This window comes from Corapipo altera, unplaced genomic scaffold (assembly GCF_003945725.1).
Source record: "Corapipo altera isolate COAL_440 unplaced genomic scaffold, ASM394572v1 61411, whole genome shotgun sequence".
Lineage (NCBI taxonomy): Eukaryota > Metazoa > Chordata > Aves > Passeriformes > Pipridae > Corapipo > Corapipo altera.
The window spans coordinates 8,458,087-8,483,562 of NW_020884875.1; the positions used below are offsets into that span (position 1 = coordinate 8,458,087).

General features: G+C 39.7%; 2 long non-coding RNA genes across 2 annotated transcripts; one reads left to right on the forward strand and one right to left on the reverse strand.

Moving 5' to 3' along the window:
- Positions 1-638: 638 nt before the first annotated feature.
- Positions 639-3,092, forward strand: LOC113943426. Its single transcript, XR_003526317.1, has 4 exons — positions 639-668; positions 974-1,020; positions 1,807-2,012; positions 2,199-3,092. It is a non-coding gene; the product is annotated as an uncharacterized LOC113943426 (long non-coding RNA).
- Positions 2,227-10,378, reverse strand: LOC113943427. Its single transcript, XR_003526318.1, has 4 exons — positions 10,290-10,378; positions 5,274-5,318; positions 4,391-4,582; positions 2,227-2,333 (listed from the first exon to the last, which is right to left on the reverse strand). It is a non-coding gene; the product is annotated as an uncharacterized LOC113943427 (long non-coding RNA).
- Between the last annotated feature and the right edge of the window lie 15,098 nt (positions 10,379-25,476).

The following is a 25,476-nucleotide window of genomic DNA, read 5'->3' on the forward strand; positions in this document are numbered from 1 at the left end:
CGTAGTCCAGAAATAGAAAAGAAAGCAAGTGACAATTGTTCATTTCAAAATTCTCTGCATGATTATGACAATACAAATGGGTCATGCAGTCATAAAACCAAAGATAGGCCAAGCATCACAGTAATTAGGAGCCCACCAAAAGAACCTTATATTGTAACATAAAGGACCACGACTTTGCCTGAGCAAATGTAAGTAGAAATATTTTTTATTGTCTTTTAGACCTGAAAGGTATGTCCTGAAATCTTTAACACCAACAATTTACAATGAGGGACTAAAATGTCTCTTCCTCCTGGCCGGTTTTCCCTTCATTCCAAAATGTTTTCACTCACCCCTCCCTATCCTGAGCCTATGGAGCACATTTTGGAAAATTTGGGGCTCTATGGTATCATTTTGGAGTGGTTTTGTTAAGCCAAGAGAAAGGAACTGGATGCCCACAGTGACCATTCACAAAGAATACAGCAAATGTGACTTAGAGCAAAATACCTCCAAGCCCTCATCTGCCACCTCCTTTCTCAACAAGAGGGTGCTATGGGACATGGCAATGGGTGAGGCTCTACAGGGGATTTAACAGCAGTACTTTCTAGCCCATTCATATAATTTTAGATATGTATGTTTGGCTTCTTCTGGTCTCCAAGATAACAGCCTGCAAAAGAAAATATTCACTTGAGGTAAAATTATGTATTTATTTACTGGGGAACATAATTGTTTCAGTAGACATAAGCTTAAACTATTGTCCATCTTCACTGGAAGTGTTCTGCAGAATTACAGCATCTCTTTTTTTTATTATTAAAATGTTTGCGTTGATGCTTTTTGCACAGAAAAGTAGATAATGAACAGAAATGAAATAATCTGCTAGATGTGATAATCACTTTATATGACTTTCTCTGACTTGTTTTTGGTTTTATTATCGGTGCATATTGAACTGTCCTTTTGACGGGATTGTGGTCCTGCATTAGTTTCACATCTGTTTCAGATTCAGGGATATTATTATTCGACTGGAAGAAGCAAGACTGTAATCAGGTTTTCCATCTTTCTGTAAAGTACAATTGTCATAAAGGTTTTGTTTTCTTTGTAGCTCATAATTTTCTTTCTTGGTTAATATGCACTGTGATTTGTGCCTTTAGGCTCAAATTGGTCTCTGTTGATTATCTTACATTTACATGACATATTCTATTAAAATATGTAAAAAATGGTAAAATCACTGTTGGACTTTTAGTCCCTTCTAAGTGAAATAACAAGTGTTAAAACTGTTTTTGCAATAAAGAAGAAAAGATTCCAAACATCACTAAGCAGAAAGAAATTTTAATAACCTGCAATCCTACCAAGAAAATGACAAGAATTATGGAAGCTGACCTAGTAAACAACACCAAACTAATAAGCATTTGGAGAGACATAGAAGTATTTAGTATGTGGATTTAAATTTTTCAGGCTGCTAAGGAAAACATGCTATACATTATACCTATAAACATTTCTATTATAGAGCTGAACTGAGAGCTGTGATCTGTATGTAGGAGATTAATTCTTCTTGACCTGCAACTGCAACAAGACACAGAATTTACGGAAGAAATTTAAGAGACTTATTCACACTGAAAAAATGGGATAGCTACATAATACAGAAAGTATTTTTACAGTGAATACATGTTGCTATTTCTCAGTAGTACTGTGGGACAGTCAAATATGAAGATGAATTGAGGCCAATTCAAAATCATGCATGTTGACATTGTTCATCTATATTCGTAAATGCTATTGCCTACCCATTTCCATTGCAGTAAGAATTGAAGCTCAAATTTTGTTCTCATTTTACAGCATTAACAATAGAACAAGGGATTTAAGGATGGACAAAAGCTACATGTGAGGAAGCAGAATCCACAGTGTCCCCTCCCCTACATTTGGTCTAGAACTCCTCCCCTGGGCCTAGGCCACGGAGGAGAGAGGTCCTGGACCCAGGACTTTTTTGTCAAATCCTGTCCTCCTGGCATAAGGAATCCCTGTCACAAAACAAAACGCAGATGGTAAGATCTGAATTGTTTTCATCTCCCAAGATTCTCATGGAACAAAATAAGCTGGGTCTTTTGCACAGTGTAGTACTGAGCTTTCTCAAGAGCTTTTTCTTTCTCCCAGAAAATCCTCCAAAACCGGCCAAGAAGTTGTCTTAGTTTCCTAATGTATTACATTGAACTTCCGTGCTTGCTTTGCAGGGACTTTTCCAGAAGAAGTGTTCACTGTGGGGTTTTTTCCTGGATTTCAAAGATGGAGCTTTCAAATACCACCCAATACTACAGCTGAGAGATGATTCATTTGCTTCAAGTCATTATGATGTCCTTGGGATCTGCCTGAAAAATTTACAAATTTTGATCATTTCTTTGCTAGAAACTTATTCTTTGACAATCTGCTCTTTTACACTATTGCTGTAATTGACTTTTCCTCTTAGCACTAGTTTAGTGAAAAGGTTTTTTAAAACCCTTGTCATGGAAGGGCTGCTTAAGTTTTAGATTACATTTTCAACAGCTCCTATTTATTCTTTTAATTGCCCCTCTAGTTCTAAATTGTTTATAAGGAAAACCACCTTACTTTGCCTTCTCTGTTCACTTTGGTGAGAGATGTAAACTCTTGGACCATTCACTCTTCTAAAACACAGAGGCTTTTTCTTGTACATCAAGATTAAAGTAACCAATCCCTCAGAGCAGTTTTTAGCATGCAAGTGACATTTACTGTAAACTAAGCTTGCAAAACCCTATTAAATTACTTGGCACTCTGTGTCTTTTGGTGCACTTTTCCTATTTCTCATTATTTTTTGAAAATATTTTTAAACAAAATCCATTGGGATTTTTTTGCCTTCAGCTATCTGAAAGTCAAGACTGTACATTTATTTCTGCTGGCACTTTTTCCATTGTCCTACACAGACAGTGCCCTGAACCTCAGAGAAATTAATTTTGATAGGGTATGTGAGATGTTTAAAAAATATTCTTGGTCCAGGGAGGGCTTTAAATAAAACAATTAGAGAAATGGAGAGAAAGAGGTGCTATACACATGAGTTTTTATTCCAGGTGTATAAAAGTCGTCTTCTTCTGTCTTTTTCCTGAGGAATGGCTCACAGACAAAACAAGAGAATCAAATAACAACCAGTTTGCAGACTTGTTTTTCAGCTTCATGGAGATGGACAAGTCTGCAGGCATTTTGAACCAAGCATGAAGGGCCATATGCCAGGGTTCCCATCTCTAACAAACACACTCTCCTGTGCACCTCTCTGCATCCCTGACAGAAGTGCTGGGACATTTCTGCAGCAAGTGTCTGTCAGCACTTTTAACTGCATAGAGGTAACCAATTTCACAGTAATTCTGTGTCTGAGACATATACTTTTAAAAATTCCTTTACAAAGTATATACATCTAGATTTAAAGTCTGAAAGACACTCTTTTAACCTGTTTCACCTTTTACCTAAAAGCTGAGTGACCCCTTAAAGGAAAGGGCATAAACTCATTATTTAACATTTTGTAGAACAAATCTCAGCCATTAGAAAGGCTGGTCACGGAGCATATCGCAAACTCTGCTTTCCAGCACAAAGCCAGTCACCTTTGGATGGGAATGATGCAGAGCAACATGTTTAATGGCCCAGTCTACAGGCTATGAGCTGCCAGTTGCCTGCCTTGTGCTGCCTCATTCCTAGTTTTAAAAATCTTCCATTTTAGGCTGCAATACTCATGACTTATACCCTGATTCTGCTCCCACTGAAGTTCAGGACAGCTTTATAATTGATTTAATACAAGTAGGATCATGTCCTGAATCTTTTTAATTGTAGATTTGGTTAGACAGATGAACAGTTTTATAGTGTATGAATTATCCATCCAAATACACATTGGTTCCTCAAAGCAGTTTTATCCATTAAACCATGTTTAGTTACACAGTTAGTATAATAAAGTTCATCTCACCCGAATTCTGAATTCACCCTATATTCTAATCATCAGCAGTGAAAGAAAACATGGAGGATAGAAGATTGACTTTGACTAGATGCATTAACCTCTTTGAAATTTTTATTTGAACTGTTTAGTGATTATGTACATAACCTTCTTCTGTTCCTTCTGTTCTATACTGCTTTCTTTTTTTTCCAAGCTTTATCCAAATTGCTTTCACATGAGTAGCTGGAGGGAAAAGTTGTAATTACTCTCATCTTAGGATAATCCTACTCTTTAAAACAAATCATGACAGTTACATCACTCTTCTGTGTCTTGAGTTAGTGAAATGGAAGAATACACACAAGAATTCTCCAGCAACAGTGGATGTGGCATAGCAGCAGCCCACAATTTAGACATCTTCATAGGATTCAGGCTCCTAAACATTTACCAATACAACATCACACTTTAGTCCTTGAGAAAATCTTATTCAGCAGGTACCTGGGCAGGAGTATTCAGACCTTCTGTTTTACAAATCAGGGTTAGACTCTTCAGAAGAAGCAGTGGGAAGTGGCCCATCTGTCATGCCCTTTTATGATTCCCCACAGTACTCCACATCTTCCTGCAAGTCGTCTGGCTGGTCTAGCTCCTCCACATCAGATCCCTATTTATCAATTTTTTAAGAGTTGAATCCTACAAGAAGTTCAAAGAAAATTCAGTTCTATTGATAAATAACAAGTACTGCTCAACATGGTGAAGGTCAGCAGCTTCCAGTCTATATAACAGACTGGGGGGCAGGGGTGTGGAAAGAAGAAAAATCAGTTGAGCAATTAGAGACCGTGGGTTGTATCAGCAATCAGTGAGTAATACACTACAGGTATGAAAGCTGGCATGGAACTGATGTGTCCCTTTACGAAAAGCAGTGTATTTCTTTCACAGGCCAGTGCAGTGGGAGCAAACATCCTCTTTTCTCCTTCAAGAAGAAGCTGCTAGTTCGGCTGCATGGTAGTCATGCTTCACTTGGACTATTTACAAGTTCCTTGTAAGTTCCCTGTGCCATTCTGCTGACGGGGAAGCAGTGAGCATTGCTTCCAAAGTGACAAAAGCTCAGCAAGGGTGCAGTGAGACTGGTCAAGGTTTGTAAGGAGCAGAAAAGTTCCTGGACAACCTTGTCTGTCTTGCCCTGGACTCAGGGCTCCCTGCTCCCTGCTCCTTCCAGGACAGCAGGCAGAGCTGATCCCCACAATATTTCAAATAGTACTAGTCATGTTTCACAGAGTTATTCCCTGCAGAAGTCTAATAGAACCCATGTTCTTTCATTGAACTATTTAACATGATAGGCCAAGTTTGAAACTTATAGAAGGACTGATTTTCGTGTCATTACCTTTATATAGCTCAGTGACAGCTCCACTGAAGCCAGTGATATTTCCTTTCAACAGAAACAAAATCAAGAAGGTTAGCATCAGTTTCCTCAATTATCCCTGCAGCAAAAGATTCCATTCTAATAAAGAAGATATATTTTATCCTTAAGGGAGACAGCTTTTTTAAATTTATAATGTGAATTTTCCCATTTAGAATGAAAGGTTTCATATAAGTACATCAATTGCCACCTGACATGTCCCAGGATTCTGATTTAGTCTACTGTTTGTCAATGCTACTATGCTGCTAGAAGGTCCTCCACCAATAAACAGAGAAAAAACCCTCTTGTTTCTAGCTTGTGTCATGCAATTAATTTCCACCTGTAAAAGGCAATTGATACATTTTGATACATAGTTATATATTAAATTACATTCATCTCTTCATCACTTAACCACAGTCAGGCCCTAAGGAAGAGAGGACCTCCCTACACAACATTTTGACATGCTGACTCTGGAGGACCACCTTCAGGCTACATACCAGAATCAAATCAGATTTCCTGCTCCAAGCACTCTGCAGCTACTGCAAATGCTGCAACCTGCTCTAAGGAAAACATTTTTTAAAAACTGGGAGGTGGGGATATTCAGAAGAGAGTTCTCAAGACCATCCTAAAAAAATACAGAAATACAGACACTAACAGTAAAGATGTTCATATCTCAAGAAGCCTGTGAATCGTATAGCTTAGGATGAGTGTTGGAGGACGTAGCAAACAAGCAGGAAAACAGAACAGCAGCTCACTAATATCATTTTTTCGTTTCTTTTCCCAAATAGGACTCTGAGCATAAATGAGTGCATGACCACAAAAGCGACTATGACATTTTAGTACTTCTTGCTTGCCTGTTTTTTGAGCGGAAGAATGGGAAGGGAAGGCTGCTTCTTGCTTTCTCAACTTTTCTTCCTTATTAGTACTATTTCCTTCATTGGAAACTGTCTGGAGGACATATTTGAATAGCTGGTAGCAATCAGCAGAGGAACATAAAGATAATTTATTTGCAAATAGAAGGGAGAAGGGTGCATGCTGGAAATTAGGTGAAAAAAGTGTCCAGCAAAGTGTTTACAAAAAATACTCAGTAGAAAATGAGTGAAAACAACCAGAAAATATAAGGTCATTATAGAACTCATCTGAGTGCATAGATATGTTGATGAAAAGTACACATGGTATAATAGTAGAAATCATTATCAATGCAGGAAGATTGAAATATCATGTAGAAATTACTACATGACCTTAAGATCAGGGATAATTCAGGCTGATTAAATGAATTCATACAAGGTACAAAATAATGTAAATGTAAGAAATGCCTAGAACTTCTTCTATAACCTCACAGAAGATCATTTAGAATTTACAAGGCATGTTAGCTAATGCCATCAGCGAAACACAACCACAAAACAAAGTAAATGCTCTTTTAGGACATAACAGGAAGTATTTAATGATAGAATCATTAGTGCCATTGTAGAAGAATTGAGCTGCAGCACTTCTTGAATTCTGCCAACAGTATTGTCATGAATGTGAAGATTAACTCAAACTAGGAAAGGTACTGTGAAAGGCCATCAGCATGCAGATAAGACTAAATGAGTCTGGACCAATTGATCTGCTAGAACAAAGGCTGAGAAAAAAAGACAACTGATGTCTGTGTGAGATACTGGATTTGAATCACACTGAATTATATACTGATATGGGTCAGAGCCAATTCACTGCAGGGGGAAGGGGGGGACTGGGGGCTAGGGGGGGAGAAGAGCTGGGCTAAGGCTTGCGGAGAGCACATGGCCTGCAGCAAACAGGGCCAGGACCCCTGAGAGCCCGTGGTAGAGCCAGAAGGCCTGCAGCCAACAGGCTGCACCCACACAGAGCATGCGGCAGAGCTGACGGCCATTGTAGCTGAGCTGTCAGTCAAGGCAGACCTGCCTGGTAGCCCACCCACACCACACTCCCTGGAGACTCTGGTTGGCTACAGCACACCTCACTCTGGCCAGGAAGACACTGAGTGGTCAATGACCAGATATCCTGCCTGAGAAGCAAAACCAATTTATATAAATGCATGAGGCTCCAGGCGAGCTGTCTCCTCCTCTCCTGTCTCCTGTCTTCCAGTCGGCACCATGTGAACCAGCAAATCTTGCCTTTTCTATCCTCTCTCTCCTTTTTTTCTCTCTTCTTTCTTTACTCTCTCCATCTGTTTTCTTCTTTTACTCTTTTATTTCTCTTGTGGGTACTTAAAACCAATGAACTGTGTTTTACTAAAGCTGGTATATTGATTGTTTGTGGTGGGTGTTTTCTGTGGAATGGGTCTCTGTGCTGGATGTTTTAGTAAAATGCCTTTCTTCAGTTATATGTTACCTGCTATATGTTATATGTAAAACTCTTTTGCCAAAATGTCTTATTTCTCTCACCAAATTAAAAGAAATTCTCTTAGAGAAAGCATATCAGCATTTTCTCCAGATGCAAACTCAAGGTCAAAACAAACCAAAAGGCTTTTGAAAAGTCTTATATAAATGTATAAATTCTGGGCAGCTTGTGACTTGGCACTGGTGAGGCTGCACCTCCTGTGTTCAGTTCTGGGCCCCTCACTTATTAAAGACATTGAGGAGCTGGAGCAAGTTCAGAGAAATGCAACAAAGCTGAAGGATCTAGAGGGTAAATCCTATGAGAAGCAGTTGAGGGACCTGGTTTTTTTTATTCTGGAGAAAAGGTGGCTGAGAAGAGACCTAATCACTCTCTAGAGCTACTTAAAAGGAGGTTGTAGCCAGGTGGGGGTTGACCTCTTCTCACAGTTAACTAGGGACGGGACTAGAGGAAATGGCCTCAAGCTGTGTCAGGTGAGGTTCAGGTTGGACATCAGGTAGTATTTCTTCATGGAAAGGGCTGTTAAGCATTGGAATGGGCTGCCCAGCACAGCTGTTGGAGGCACCATCTCTGGAGGTGTTCTTGAAACAACTGGACATAGCACTTAATGATATGGTCTAGTTGACAAGGTGGTGATTGATCAAAGTTTGGACTTCATTATCTTAGCATTCTTTTCAAACCTAAATGATTCTGTGATTCTATGATTCTGTGAAGGCCAATGGTACCTTGGGCTGCATTAGAAGAGTATTGCCAGTAGGTCAAGGGAGGTGATCCTGCCTATCTACTCAGCTCTAGTGAGGCTGCATCTGGAGTGCTGTGTCCAATTCTGGCCTCCTCAGGACAAGAGAGACATGAAGCTCCTTGAGCAAGTCCAGCAGAGGGCAACAAAGATGATTAAGAGACTGGACATCTCTCTTATGAGAAAAGGATGAGGGATCAAGGCCTGTTCAGCCTCAAGAAGAGACACCTGAGAAGGGACCTCTTCACTCTATATAAGTGTTGTGATTTAGGAATGGTATTCTTCAATTTAGTACTCCTGCAAAAACCGTGCATTGTTTCTCCTCCAACTGGAGGCGCAAAGGCAAAGATCACAGGTTGAGGTAAAAACAACTTACTGGAAACAGCAATGAGATAAGAAAACAAACAGTAACAGCAACAATATTAATAACAGAAGGTATAAGAGAAAGAAACATTTTATATGGAAAGCCCCCAGCAACAAATAATACCAGATGGCTTCCCCCATGATGTTTTCTCGACCAGAAAGAACCTTCTCCTTGGAAGCAAGAGTCCCTTTCCCCTGCCTCTGGCAATGATGTGAGGTGGTACAGAATAACCTCTGTGTCCTAGTCATGCCCTCTCCTAGCTACTACAAAAATTAACCCTGTCCTGGCTGGAACCAGGACAATAAGTGTCTGAAGGAAGAGTGCCAAGAGGATGGATCCAGGCTCTCCTTGGTAGTGCTGAGCAATTGAGCAAGAAGCAACAGGCAGAAACTGGAGCACAGAAAGTTCCACTGAACATAACGAAGAACTTCTTTACAGTGTGGGTGACTGAGCACTGGAACAGATTGTCCAGACAGGTTGTAGAGTCTCCCTCACTGGAGATATTCAAGAACTATCTGGATGCAATCCTGTGCAATGTGCTGTAGGATGACCCTGCTTGAGCAGGAAGTCTGGACCAGATGACCCACTGTGGTGCCTTCCAACTTCACCCATTCTGTGATTCTGAAGATGACCCTGCTCATTGCAGGGTTATTCAACTAATTATCCTTTAAAGGTTGCTTCCAACCAAAACCAATCTATAATTCTATGAAAACATGTGACATGAGATGTGAGAGGGAGACAGCTGGGATGGTGCAGGAAATAAGACTGACTGAGTTCCACTGAAGAGATGTAGTAAACTCATTTTAAAACTGTACTATAGCAGAATATCATAGAAACATTAAGGAAGGACCTCTGAAGGTCACCAAAGTCAGTCGCTACTCAAGTGTAACCCCAAACACTAGATCAGGCAAGTGACTGCTAACTAAAAAAATCCTCTTGCAGAAGGATTCCTGTATTTCCCAGGAAAACAAGAAAATGTTGGCTCTAAGGAAATTAATTAATAATTTTGCTTCTCAGAACACCATTTGTAATAGTGGAATAACTCTTCAGTACGAAACAACAACCTAGATAAGAAACAAATTTCCAGTGATTTCCATAGCATGTCACAGTTTATCAGCTGTATTACTCTGCAGACAGCAGTGTTGGAGTTTTACAGGACTCGAGACCTGATGTTCCTACATAACTGGCTTGCAATCTATGGCACAGGTAGTATCTTTCCAAGAGTTAACAGGGACAATTTAATATCATCTTTAGCTTGACTTGTTCCCCCAGTCCCCTCCAAAAAGAGAAGTTTTATAAAAGAAGCTTTATTAATCCTTCAAACAATATCAAAAGGGAAGTGGGAAGGAAGGGGGTAGAATGGATCTTGGAATGTGCTATGCCAAGGGAATTTTCTCCCCACAAAAGGAACAGATTACTGCAGAATACTTGCCCCTTCCTGTTGACTTGCTTCAGTATTATGAGCCATCTTACAAACAGATGTCTATCTGATGGAAAAAGCACTGGTAAAAAAGAATGAAGTAATACGTGTAAGATATAATACCTTGTCAGAGTGATTCTTTGTGAATCCTTTGAAATCAAGCTCTGAGTGTTCATATATTGGATTTCCCCAGTTCACTCCTCATTCCTGCAATGCAAATGTCAGTGATGAGTTGAGACAGCATAAAAAGATCAAGAGAGCTAACACTTGCTCCAGATTTTCCAACCCTAACTGCTTAAAATAATGATCTGTCATTACATACCTAAGTAAAATTGTTCTTAGTGGTGTTACACCTAGGCATATTGGAGACAACTACACTTGCTGGATTCAGTCCCTGAAAATTGGTGAAGTACAGGCAAACACAGAGCATGTGGATTTCATGTATTTATTAACTTTTTTTGTCCAGAATTAAAGGTTTCTGAGGATGTTCAGAAAAAGTTGCCAGACTTTGATCTCAGGCAAAGTCTGGTCTCATGCACCTGCAAAGGATCACCCCTGAGCAGGGCACTGCAGCCCAACTATTTTCCTTTGCCCAGCCAAGGTGGAGCTGTCTTTCAAAACCAGTCTGGGAGCTGGTCCATGGGGCTGCAGCAGATAACCTAGTCAGTGAGGATTTGGGGAACTCCACTCGCAAGGGGACAGAGGAAGACAAGAACCAATGCCAAGAAGCTGGGTAAATTTGACAGCCCAGACCCCTGCTGCACCGAGATGGAGACTGCAATCAGAATGGTGGTTACAGACTAAGCCCAAGCAAGGGTCTTCTGCTGGAAACTATTCTGACTCAACCAGAAGTTTCTCAAAACTGAGCTTTGTTTCAATATTTTTATAATAGAAAAATTTATAATAGAGAGAAGAAACTCCTGACAGCACTGAAATTTTCCAGGCTGGAGTCTCACAGAAGGAAAAAGTATGATTAGAAACTTAATTTTGTGTCACAAAAGCACATGGACAGGGAAGGTTCCAGATATTCAGTGTATTTCTTGAAGGCCTCTTTCAGTTCTTGAAATATCAAACACTCAAACATTGTCATGTGAGGGTGCCAAGAAGCTGCAGGGAGTGTCACTTCAGCCTGAAATTAGGTAAAACACTTACAAAGTTAAAGAAAATAATTCATTGCTATAAGTCTTTCTAGAGTTTCCATCTATAGCTCTTCCTTGCTCGGTTTTGGTTCTCAAAATTTAAAGAGACTATTCTCATGTTTTCTACTACCCGCTGTGGTACAATCTCTTAATTTGCATGAATAAATCCTGACACAGTCTGGAGCCCATGACTGACTTAAGCAGCAGACAAGCTCACTCTTTTTATAAGAAGCTTTTTAGTTCAAACAGCTCACCTGATTATAATAATGCCTGCTAATTGCAAATATTGGGGTAGAGCCTGGGTATTGTGGGAACTACAGCCAGTACACCAGGCCTTGCAGTGTTCCAACACAGAACTGACAACAGGATGAAACACTGCAAGGAGAAAAAAATCGCTACTGAAAGGAAATATTCCATCTTCCATATCCAGCAGAGACAATAGTCCTGACCTCCACTGTTCAAGTCTCAAGGACATTGGCAAATCTCCTGCAAACTACTGAATGTTGTATACAATGATTGGTTACGGGCACTCAAATGGCTGGCTTACATTTCTACCTGGCTGTTTGAATAGCCAAAATATAATTTGTGTATGCTATCAGACTAGATGTATGTGCAAACAGCAGCATTGCTGTGTGTGCAGCACTTACACTGTACACAAAGCTTTGAAGCTGCATGGTGAGGAACAGCAACCGCTGCTGCAGGCAAGCAAGGAGCCTACAGGCAACCCCTGCATAACACACACCTTCATCCGTGGGGCATAGTCCCACAGAGGCTGTGCACATCATGCAGAGCTAGGTTTGGTGACAGGGTCCTTCAACAGTCCCAGACACATCAGGGAGCTCAGTCAGGAGGAAAAGAGATGATACCACACACAAAAATGAAAGCAAAGCTGCAACATGGGTCCAAAGTCCATCCTGCCAACATGACCAAAGGCAGGACTGGAGACAAGCTACAGTATATACCTGGGATCCACCCAGGAAACACACTTACCCCAAGCATGTCCAAGACCCATGCCAGAGAGAGCTGGAGATGGGGACATCCCTAACTCAGCTCAGGCACAGACTGAGCCCAGGCTGAGCCCAAATGGGACTCCCATACCCTGGGAGATGGAGCAAGCTACATGGTAGAGGTTCAGGCAAGGCTCCCATCAGGGCCATTAGCACATACTGGAACTCTCAGGTCCCAGTCATTAGAGCCTGCCCCTTCTTTGTGCTTATATGGAGCTTCAAAAGGACATTCAGTTTTGTCCTATCAACTTTAAAAAAAAAAAAAAAATTTAAAAATTGCCTTAGAACCCTCATATTGGGATAAAAATATACTCCAGGTTTCTCTAAATTTTGAACCTTACACAGAGGTATTAAACAGACAGATTTCTTGTGACATCTAGCCAGATTACTGTGAGCCTGTCAGATCTACTGTATTTGGTTTTGTCTTGATTACTTGGTCCTGTGCCAGGAAATCTGCATTTCTCAGACCTTTAATACAGTGTAGTGCAGTAGCCTCCATATAGGATCTTAAGACACATCTTCAGTTCCCTTGCTTCACTGACATCCTGCTAGGGATCACGACAGGGTCCAACATGGGAGGCAAGGAGCATGGCACAATGTAGAGCCTTGGGTGCAGAGAAGCTCTTATAGCCAATACAGCTTCTGCCCACAGCAACGTGCTGTCACTGCCCCTTCAAATAGTAGGATCAAGAGAATTTGTCAGGGCTCAAAGGTCAGCAGCACGTGTTGCTGGTTTTTGCACAGGTCCTCCATTCCTTCTGCAGTGACTTTCAATTTTCATAAGACAGCGAGGCACTTCTAGTAACAAAATTGTCTAACCTTCTTAGGCACAGGCAGTGTTAAGCTCTGGCAGACACTTGTGCATTCCTACGGTCTGTATTTTTTTGGTTGCACTTAAGCTATTTGCAGTTTCCTCATCTCCTGCAGCACTTTGCATGCTCCTTCAATTTAGAGCTGTGAGAGCCAGAATTCCTGACAGATTTGTTCACTGCTTATACCAATTTGCAGAGATTATAAGTCTGTCAGAAAAATATCATTGGAGATTTAAGGGATTGCTTTCTAGCATCATTCTGAAATGACAGTTAATGTGCAGAGAGCCTTCCATCATACTCTTCCAACCAAAAAAACTTCTTACGTACAGTAAGGTATGCTGTACATACAAAAACGCCCATATATTATGAAACATGTTTGTGAAGAAATATATATATATGTATTTTTATACAATTCTACTAATTTTGGAACCACCACTTTTCCTATCATTCCCTTCCCCTGAGGAGTGGTATAGAAAAGAATCACCCACCAGTCTGGTTAAAGCATCACACATAATATTAGAGTAACAGGCTTGTGGATCTAGCTTATGCTGGCTATAGCAAGGAGAATACAACATAAATCTCAGAAACTGCCTGTGGTTTGTTGCACTGCATTCCTGGTTATGCAGAAACATGAGCATGACTCATGAATGATGGGCCAGAGGCTCCTTTGATAACAAGATTCAACAGCAGGAAATACGTACTGGTTTCAGTTAAGCAGTATAGTAGTAACATAACTAACATTTAGGTTAACCTAATTTTAATGGTGACTTTCCCTATAGTAGTGTGTGAAATTAAAAGCTAAAAAATAAATGGTAGAACCAAATGGAAAATCACTGGCTAAAAATGGCTTGTTTTCCTGGCATTTTCCATGTACCAAAAAGCTCCACCTCAAAGTCAGGTTCCTACAGCAAGAAAAGTGGGAAGAACTCAAAATATTTTTGCTGTTGTTAATCTGTTTTAGACCACAATTCTGGCAGCTGCGGAACATGTTTTAAATGAAGGGATATGGAGGCATTAAATAACAGCAGTATCCTTTTTTCATAAACTAAAACCATTCGGTTGAAAAAAATTCAACTGTAGATGTGTGACTGTCTTGATCTATTGTTCCACCACAGCAAAGGGCAGTCAGCCACCAAGAAGCAGCTGGATTGGAACAGGACTTAATTCCTTAATGCCAAACAAGATAAAAGTCTTAAACAGCAAGGTACCTCACATCCTTTGTATGAAAACACAATGCTCACAATTCATTGTCAGAACAATAAGTAAGATTAACTTCTTGGATTAGAACATATAAAGGATTTCCTTGGAAAAAAAGAGCATCAGGACAAGGGAGGAGCTGCTCAGAAAAAGGCTTAAGGTTGGAGGTGAACAGTTCTGAAGTGTGTCTTGAGGACAGACTAGGTTTTATCCATACACCTGGCCTCCTGAGATATATGTTTATTCATTTTCTTGGCTAGAGAGGAGGTGTGCTTTTAATCTTGCTTTGTTGCCTGTACAGGTAATTTTTTTGGTGTTTGGTATTGTGTTTTCGATAGCCGTGTTGCTTTGGGAGGTAGTCTTAGTTTTATGCAAGTAATTCTCAGCACTTTCTGCAGTTACCAAGTACCCACAGCCTTTCTCTTTATTCCTCTTTCCACAGTTTTCTTTCTTCACATATTGGTGTAGTTACATGACACCTACACCGTTTTTATCCCTTTTTTTAGCTCCAAACAAAGTATTTTTTTCCCAAACAAAGTATTGATGGGGGGAGTTGTTTGTTTGGGTTTTGAGAGATTTTTGGTGGTTTTGGTTTTTTTGTCCTGCATTTTGTGTGTGCGTGATAAAGTCTTGAGTGTTTTCATATAATGATATTTCAAAGTGGGTAAGTATACATGTTTTCTGCTGAAATTAGTTAAAACTTCAGAGGTGATGAGGTCAACCTGCAGCTTGATCTCCCATGGAGCTACTGATAGTGAAAATAAGCATTTTAATTACTTCTGATTTTGCTGCCCCTGCATGTTTCCTTATCTAAATTATTCACACACAGAAGACAGCATTATCAAGTGTTAATTATTTGAAGAGCAGCACAGGGACAATCAGGCTGACTTGAAGAGCCAAACAGTCATATGCATACACAAATAACTTTGAATGACAGATATATATTTCTATTCTTGACTTAATGGTCATGTTTGAACTGTGGTTTGTTTTTAACATGCGCATCTTAGCAAGTATAAGAAAACAAGCTTGCAATTTTAAGAGAACAAAACTTTCTTATCAAATCTTCATTGCAAGACAATGCTGTCAAACTGTAAATGTTCTCCCTATCAGCTATTTCAAGAGAATAGTTTGATCTGTCTAATTTCTAAAACACAAATTAGGAGACAGGCTCCCAGTGCCCTTTTTGTCTTCTCCGACTCCCTCCCTCCATGCATACTATAGATCTTCAGCTGTAAAGAGATGCTCTGCAGTGTCAGTACATATTTATTCTGTTTTCTTTTGAGTATCTAAATGCATTCATAATCCTAAACTCCACATCTATCAATAACAAGGGAATCTAGGTTCATGTCTTCCAGCTTGTTTATATCTTTGAATAAAATTTACACATTATTGTACACTTCGACTTGACATTTATTAGAATTGAACAAGTTGATTAAACATATTGATCATCCCTCCAGCTCTAATCAAATACCTCCTCTTCAAAATTCATGTTTTTATGCCTCAGCATCAAGTCTAAGCAAACAACACATACAACACTGAATTTCTAAATTCTTTGTGCTCCTGCAGCTAATGGAAGCTCAAGTGTTATCTGCTATGCTTAAAAATGTGAATAAATTTCCACAGCTCAACCTCCTCTCACTATGTTTGCGTAATTACTTTTCCAATAAGTCATTATACAGCACTGCTAAAGAAAACTGTATTACATGTTATTTATGGGCATCATAAGTACACAAGGCTTTGCTGTAGGTAGAGAAGGTAAATTCAATAAGCTTTTCTCTTCAATTTAAGGATAAACCTTGCATAATACAGTCTCCCTAATAACAGAGTAGAGCAAAAAAGTACAGTGTTTAATGATAATGTGTTTCTTTACAAAACAGACAGATTTTCACAAGTGTTTTTGATGGAACAGCAGAGTGTTTTACAGGGCAGGAAGTCCCAACCATAAGAAAGGCATGAGTGAAGCAGTTAAGAGTTCATAAAAGGTTTGATGCAAAGCTATGTGAAGTAAAGAGAAATAGTGTCATGGGTTTACCAGGTATTAGAATGTGCTCAAAAAAACAAAGCAGAGTGAAGAGGAAGCAGAAGACCTTGTGTAATCCAACCATGTCTATGTGGAGAAACAGATTCTTTGGACAGCAAAAATTAAACTGCTGTATTAGGTCTTGGAAACTGAAAAATAGCATGGGAGATCTTGATGTCAGGTGCATTCTCCAGAGCCGTAGATAAAGGTCCCCACAATTACCTTTTGTGGTACCAGTGCACACTGCTGTGTGCCCTGAGGCCCTAATGCCACTTGTCTCTGCTGTCTTCAACATGTTGTTTTTCATGTTGAACTGGATGTCACAGGAAGTTTCTGCGTACTTTCGAAAAGGGTTTAAAACACTGTAAAATACTTTCAGTCATATTTCTCTTCCAAAGGACAAAAGTATTATTCTCATGTTATGGCATGGGAGTGAAGGCACAGCCATGAAACATGAAAAGAAAGTTAAGCACTGACAGTCACACCTCGAGATCAAGAGCCTATGGAGAGTGGGCTTGTAACGTGTCCAGGAACACTCTCAGGCACTGGGATCTTCTGCAGAGGCCTTCCTGAAACCAGAGGAGGTCTCAGTTGGTGACTCAAAGCTGAAATTCTCCATCAGCCTTTAAACCAAGATGGAAGCAAAAGCCAGGAGCAAACCCACACAAAATCTGCACTTTTACTGCTTATTTCATTTATCTTTATTTGCATGATACAAAAGCCTGTGCAGAGCTGCTTGGTATGCCTTGACAGTGGGAGAAGTGGTAGTGAAGGATCCATCAATGGTGTCGGAGAACTTTGTGATAGCATTAACACGAGAGATTGGAAAAATAATGAAATATGTAGCACTGATTAGCTGATGATCTGCTGCTGAATCCTGTTTAAAATGCTGGTCCACTTTTCAAATGCTTCCCTCGTGTGCTGCATTCCATCTTGCTTAATAAATGAGAAGTGTTTCAAGATACTGTTCAAGTGCTTTTTCTCAGCAAGCTAAATGTATTTTGCTGGTGATTGAGAAAGCCTATTCCAGTCTCTGGCAGGAAGTGACCAGGGTTGTTAGGTCAGACTGGGTAGAAAAGAATGACAGTCTCCTCATACTCAGTCACCCCCCAATTACAGTTTATCAGCAAGAGAGCATATCAGAAATGAGTTTCATTACAACTGGATCTCTATGCATACAGCCATATGAGACTTGTACTCCATATCTAATAAATAGTCCTTGGTATTTAGTTCCCTTGGAACAGTTTATCTGTCTGATCTGCCTGCTTCTTTTTAATATTATAGGTTTCTTTAAATGAGAAATGAGTATCAAAATATCCAGGCAATGAGAAATACTTTGATTGTTTGTTTAAGTTTCAAGCAAAACCTGAAGCTTTATTCTTTTAGCTTTATTCAAGGATTTACCTAACTTTTTTCCCTTGACAGATCAGTTTATTCTGTGATGAATCTGTCATATTTTGAAAGCTAAACCCTTCCAGACTTCGCTAAAACTCATCACAGTCTACAACTTCCTCATGAGGGGAAGAGGAGGGGCAGACACTTGGTGACAGGACCCAAGGGCATGGCCTGAAGTTGTGTCAGGGGAGGTTTAGGTTGGATATCAGAAAAAGGTTCTTCCCCAGAAGGTGGCTGGATACTGGAACAGGCTCCCCAGGGAATGATCACAGCACCAAGCCTGACTGAGTTCAAGGGGCATTTGGATGATACTCTGAGGCACCTGGTGTGACTCTTGGGGATGGTCCTGTGCAGGGCTAAGACCTGGACTCGATGATCCTTGGCGTCCTTTCCAACTCAGCATAATCTGTGATCCTGTGAAAACTGTGAAACTTGACACAGCAAAACTTTTCTCCTGAATACACTGTGAACTCAGATACTATAGTATGTCTGTCTACTTTGCTGAATATTTCTCTAAAAATGTTTTGCTGCCTAAATAAACTAAATTCCTTTTCCCCCTTCCTAAAATGATTTTAAAGCCTATGAGGTAAGAACAGGTTATGTTTTCGAATAAATATCCTTATTTCTTTTGAAATGAAAGTGACAAAAGTAGCAAAATCCCTACTATTCAGATGCAGAAAAGTTTTATTTTATCTGTTAATCTCACATTAGCCAAAGTCTACCTCAGTAATCAAAAAACCACAAATATTTCAGCTGGTGATTGCCCAAGCAGTAGAAAATATTTTACCCTGCTTTATCCTATTGTCATGCAGAGTTACACATAACTGACAGAAACACACTCCAGCAAGAGTACAAAGTATAAAAGAAAGACTACAGATTTTGATTTAGAGACTTCAGTAATAAAAGGGTTTTTTTCTCTCAGTGCACACCCCATAGATCTGAATTATCTTCTTAAAGTAATGAAGTAGAGACCCCCCAAAAAAAGTCTATTTACTCAGCTAATTGATGTTGCTGGCATGCTTCATGTAAGTATATACATGCATATAGTCCTTATTTAAATATGTGTGTGCAAAAAGAGGAACACGGGTTTTGTTTTATATAAATCTATGCCATAGTCACATGTATATAATAGACTGAAATTTATACTTGCAGAATATAATTTACTGTGGATTATTGTATAAACCTATCTGGTCTAAAATATAGTATTATTTTAAGGTTTCCTTTCTGCACATCTTGCAGGTATCTAAGGAGGGAAAAAAAAGGCTTTTAGGAAAGAAATTAGTTCAGTGACTTAAAAGTTTACTTCAGCATCTGATCCTGTCTGTGTGCAAGAGAGAAACTGCTTCTAGTGATTAATAATACCAGCCTTCCCAACCTCAAATATTCTCTGATTCTGTGACCATAATGGCTGCAATTTTTCTAGAAACAGAGAACATCTAGAATATAAATCAAAAAGTCCCAGCTGAAATGTTCACTGACAGGTAGTCTTGTGAGTGCAGCAATGAAGGCACTTGATGCCAGGGGCTATCTATCAGTTCTCAAGCAGAAGCCAGGATCTCAGGAAGGATGCTGGTACAATTTTCTAAATTCTACAGTGTTCAGCATCTGATGGGCCAGGAGGAAGCTTCAACATTCAGATCCTACAGCAATGTGAACAGCATTTATTAGTCCTGAGCACAGGTCTTCCTCTGGCATGAACTATCACAACTCTGCTGAAATTAATGGAATGTACCAAATTCCATCAGCCCAAGGATCTCTTCTGGTTTTTGATGTAGGGAAAATGAGGAACTAAAACTAGCAAGTTAAAGGCCTCTGTCAAGTTTGTATTGTAACTTTTTCTGAAAGAACTGAAGGCATGGTTCAAAATGGACTCCTTTTTTCCTAGTAATACCTAATTCCTTTTCTAGGTGCAGAATATGCTCACTGACCCTTAATTTCAAGTTTCTCCTACTCAGTGTTTTGCCCTTCCCTCAGGCTTAGGGGGAAACAACTGCTATACTGTCCTTGACATGGGGATTTCCTTACTCTTCCTCTGGTCACAAAGGGTAGAGGAGGCTCCTTCCAACACTTTGAATCAAGTAAGTGGTCTGAATTTTCTTCTTAAAATGAAAACTGCCAATTTGACACCACTCTCTTAGACTGCTATGAGTACTTGTGCTGTTGTATCTGAAAGGGAACAGCCCCATCACCACCACCACTGGATGGTAAAGAGATGAGACATCTGAGATTATTGTAATTTTTTCTCTGTTTTTTTACTTTTTTCATTGTTGTAGCAAAGAAGAAATTTGGTTTCATTCCTTCTGCAATACTCAGCAATGCTAAGATTGAGTATTTTGAATTTTCCATGTAAATGCTCACGCTGATCTCCCTTGGTTTTAGGAAAAAGAAGAGGGCTTTATTCCCCTGGACTGTAGAGTTAATGCAGCTGGAGTTTTTCAAAGGTGCCATTAGCAGGGATCAGACACCTCAGTTTTTAAATCAAATCTTGGTCTGAACGTCAGAGAAAGTTGCAAAGCTCCATTACTCAAAGCTTTGCAGCTGTCCTTTGATCTATCACTGATAATTTAATACAGAGCTTTGCTGGCTCTGGTGATTTTTTTTTCTATTGTTGTTTCTGTTCTAAATGGCTTCTTGCTTTTGAGTGTTACACGTATTTTTGTACACCCTTCCCTGTACTATAGGGCTGTAGAGAGCAAATTCAATGAGAGCAGAGAGCTGATCTGTTAACGTAATGATTGCAGCTGCAGTTAAATGAAAGCCGCCACAACAATGCAGGCAGCAATACTTCACTGATCACACAAAACAAAAACATGACTAATTTTGAGCTGCATGCTTTTCACTTCTGACTGAGGAAAAATCATCCAGCAATATATAGAAGAGGCTTTAAAACCTTCCTTGGCAATGGTGCTGGGGAGGAACATGCACTGCTTACTGCGTGGCAACTCGGAAGAGTGCTCCATTTCACAGTACATTTACATGTCAGGGAAGCCATGCACACCACAAATCCTCATGGCAACTATGCCCTTGACTTTTGTAAGGGAAGACTGTATTTTTCATCTATTCTGACTCTTCACAGTCCATGAGAATTTTACTTAGAGGCTTAGAAAGGTCCCAAACTGAGCCAGACTCAAAATTCATTTGTCTCAGTGCATGACCACTTCAGGTGATGGAGAGACTGCAGAACAGTGTGGCAAACTGGGGCCAGGTATTTCATGGGGCACCACTTACTCCTTGGGTAGTATCAGTACCAGTGACTACCTAACTCCTTACTGCACACCTGGGCCACGCCTTTTCTTCCTTGTTTCTCCTCCACCAGCCTTCAAATACTTCCTTTTGCTTCACCCATTGAAAAAAAGATATTTGAAGTAAGTGAGGAGAGAAGAGCCAGATAAATGTAATCCAGGAAAGCAGTAGGGAATCACTGTTACTTATCCAAGCTGAAGGCCCACCGTATGAGCAAGCACTGGTCTAAAAGACAAAAAATGCAGATAAACCACAAAAGTTAAGTCTGGCTTCTGCTGAGTAAGTATTGATTTAGAAAATGGACTTCACGACTGTGAAGAGTTTTTTTCAGCAGGTGCAGGCAGGGATGAAAGAAGCCCAGAACAGCTCAGAGACCTGGGAATATTCTGCTTTTGAAGAACCTAAAAATGTAACTGTTTCCTGCTGTGTTCATTAGATTAAACATTAAAAATAGCAGATACAGACTTTTCATAAAGCAAAGTTGCCTTAGGAAGTACAGTCTGCAGTGACTGGTCTGGCAGGGAAGGAAAGGAGTCCCTCCTGGGCAGGCACGTCGGGCTGACTGTGGCCCCTTGGGCTCAGTGGGATGCATCTGGCAAGACAGGTAGCTCCAGGAACCTTCCTCATCATCATCTTCCAAGGGATGGTCAGTTACTCTTCTCCAGGAGGTTGTGGCTCTCTGTGTTAGCACAGAGCTGAGCACAGATTACAAAGGGCTCTGTGGCAACCACAGACAGCACAGAGCTGTGCCCAGCTCTGGCACATATCTTTGAAAAAATATATGGTCTTCCTCTTGTGCCTAAAAAGGCAAAACCTAAGCAAGAGTCAGAAATTAACACCTGCAAGACACAATAAGGCACAAGCAGAAATACGTAGACCTGGGGAAGGACAAAGTTTCAGCTGCTTGAGAAAAGCACTGCCCTACCACGAACACCTTTCAGTCTGCTGGGATGTGAAAGCCATGGTGCACAGAGCTCCTGCTTTTCCCACTTTTTGCTTTCTTACCCTTTCCTTAGCCTTATGTGGAAATTCACCTTGTATAACTTCCATTTCTTGTGTTCATATTCACTTCTTCTTTGAAGTCCTCAGTGAAGTCAGTACTTCATTTCCCTGCCTGTATGACCTCTGATTTTTTATTTACTCCATGCCCCCATGCCTCCAAATGCCTTGAGGTCTTTTGGTTTAGGTATCCCACAAGGAATAATGATGGATATGACATTGTAACTAGAACAGCAGGATTTCCATTATTTCCTTATTTTGCCTTGAATATAGAAAGTAATTCTTTTTTTTTTCTTTTACAGAGTTTTAATGTCGTGTTCCAGACAAACCACTGAGTACTTTGATAGCACATTCCAGTAACAGTGCCCTGTTGGCTTTGAAAAAGTAATTTCCTGCACTCTATTAATATCTTAAATTAAATATATTGATCCCCTACTATGAGACGTAAACCACCTACCTCTTACTAAACCTAATTAAAAAATATTATCAAAGAAGACTTGAAAACTTCAGTATTACTAGACTGATGGAAATTTCTTGCCAAAAGGCTACAGCACCAGGTTGTTGAAGTCCTAAATTCTATCGCTTTGAGGGCATCAACATCTAGTTCCACAAGTTCAAAACAGATGTTTTCTTGATTTCATTTGTTTTAAAGTCCATCTTGAGAGCTCAGTTATTTAAAACTGAGGAGTTAGGAGCTGAGGAAAGAACATACAACACACTTACCTCCTAGGTCGCAGGAATAAGATGACAGGGAAGTATATTTTCAAATCTAAAATCTGGAAAGATAGAATGACTGAAATTGCTTATTTCACATATGTAATTTTCCTTCTAGAGTAAGTTGATTTATTTTAAAAGCAAAATATTTTGATTACTTCATAAATATTAAACTGCATATAAATTGTATTAAATAAATATGCTTAAAAGGATTCTTTTCTCAAAATTTTCGTTTATTAATTAAAAGTATTGAAATACGTATTTTAAAGATGAAAAATCATTATATCCACTTTAGGGTTTATACTTGTTTATTTTTCAGTCATGACTTAAATTAATTGAATTGAGTCACCTTGAATGTCCTATGAATGTCTTATTTTCTCTTAATTAGCTCATAACTGAGCTTAGACTTCAGAAATGCATCCATACATCAAAAGTGGAACAGTTATGACAGACACAATTTTCCAAAAGTCCCTTTCTCTTTAACACCTTTTCTTCCAGAAACATCTCACCTAGTGGAATAACTTCTGAGAGAATCTGTTTACATTTGTTTCCTTTTGAACATGTTTGTACCTTAAAAAATTGCTATTATTCCTTCTCCAGTTATCTTTAAGTAATTTCCTTCATGGGTAACCCACCCAATATTCAAGAATCACAGAATCACTGAATATCCAAATTGGAAGGGATCCACAAGGATCACTGAGTCCAACTCCTGGTCCTGCACAGGACCTGTGCCTGAGAGTATAATCCAAACGCTTTTTGAACTCTGTCAGGCTTGGTGCCGTGACCACTTCCCTGGGGAGCCTGTTCCAATGCCCAGCCACTCTCAGGGTGAAGAACCTTATTTTAATATCCAACATAAATCTCCCCTGACACAACTTCAGGCCATTCTCCTAAGTCTTGTAACTGATCACCAGAGAGAAGAGATCAATGTCTGCCCCTCATTTTCCCCTCAGGAGGAAGCTGTAGACTGTGATGAGGTTTCCCCTCAGTCTCCTTTTCTCCAGGCTGAACACACCAAGTGACTTCAGCTGCTCCTCATATGGCTTCTGCTCAAAGCCTTTCAACACCTTCATTGCCCTCCTTTAGATGCTCTCTAATGGCTTAATATCTTTCTTATATTGTGGTGACCAAAACTGCACACAATATTCAAGGTGAGGCCACTCCAGTGCAGAGCAGAGCGGGACAATCCCCTCCCTCAACCAGCTGGCGATGCTTTGCCTGATGCCCCCCAGGACATGGCTGGCCCTCCTGGCTGCCAGGGCACTGCTGACTCATATCCAACTTGCCACTGACCAAGATTCCCGGGTCCCTTTCAACAGCATGGCTTTCCAGCTTCTCATTCCCCAGTCTGTACATAAATCTCATGTTGCCCCATCCCACTTGCAGAATCCAGAATTTCCCATTGTTGAACTTCATATGGTTGGTGACTTCCCAGCCCTTTAATTTATCAAGGTCTCTTGCAGGGCCTCCCTGCCTTTGAGGGAGTCAACAGCTCCTCCCAGTTTTGTGTCATCTGCAAACTTACTTAGTATCCCTTCCAGTCCTGTGTCCAAATTATTTATAAAGATGTTGAAGAGCACAGGGCCCAAGATGGAGCCCTGTGGAACCCCACTAGTGACAGGTTGCCAGTCCAATGTCACCCCATTCGCTATTACCCTCTGTGCTCGATCCATGAGCCAATTGCTCACCCACTACATGACATGTTTAGCCAGCTGTGTGCTGGACATCTTGTCCAGAAGGATCCTGTGAGAGACAGTGCTGAAAGCTTTACCGAAATCCAACAAGATTATATCAACTGGCTTCCTTTCGTAACACTTCTTAACGAAACAGGAAAAAGCAAGTGCTAAGAGGAAACAAATTTTGCATACCAGCTTCCATGGCAAATGCAGAAATACTTATTAGATCAACATAAAAAAAAGCAAAATGATGGCACTAACAAGTTATTAGTCATATTAAAATAGCATGAATTCGCTAGGCAATCACAGGTTAAAAAAAAAATTATTTTAAGTGAAACACCACTTTTGGGAAAAACATTATTTGTAAATAGCAACTACTTTTGAATAAAGTTGTGTGAATTTGTAAGTACAAATTGTAACTAATTTGGCAAGAAAGATGAGACATCTTTTGTGATTCTTTAGGAGTCATTATTTTTATTTTGAAAGAAACTAAAAAATTTGAACCAAAGTATCATCCCTGGTTTGCTGGTTGGTTTTGGAGGGGTTTTTAAATTTGCATTAAAATGCAGAACATCTCAAATTTGCTGATCAGCCTGAAACCATGACTTTTATGGTTTAAACTGAAGAACAGCATTGAGGACCATTTCATTTTGAATATTTGTAAGTATGAAAAATACCAAAACACAAACTGCAGCTCACAGGTAACTGATAATTAAAGTTATAATCTTGTCATCTTTGTTTCACATAGTGGGCTAAAAACCTCCAAAAGTAAACACACATGGAAATAATTAATAAATAAGCAGCATTATGCTTATTTTGGATTTCTTTGCTCTGAAAAGTAAATACACTTCACATATTTAACCTTTTATTCTATTACACAGGTAAAAAAAAAATTATCTAAGCTACATTTGCAGCCAAAGGCATTAAAAGTAAGATATCAGTATTACAGGGCAGCCAGGAGAATGAGTAAATGCTAAGCAAATGTTTTAAAGAGTCATTAAAGTTGAGCAGAGATACATTCACTCTCTAATGGACAAGAATCATAGGTACTGTAGCATGCAACATCTTGCTCTGTTTCCAGCAATATCTGATTAAGGGAGAAGCCATT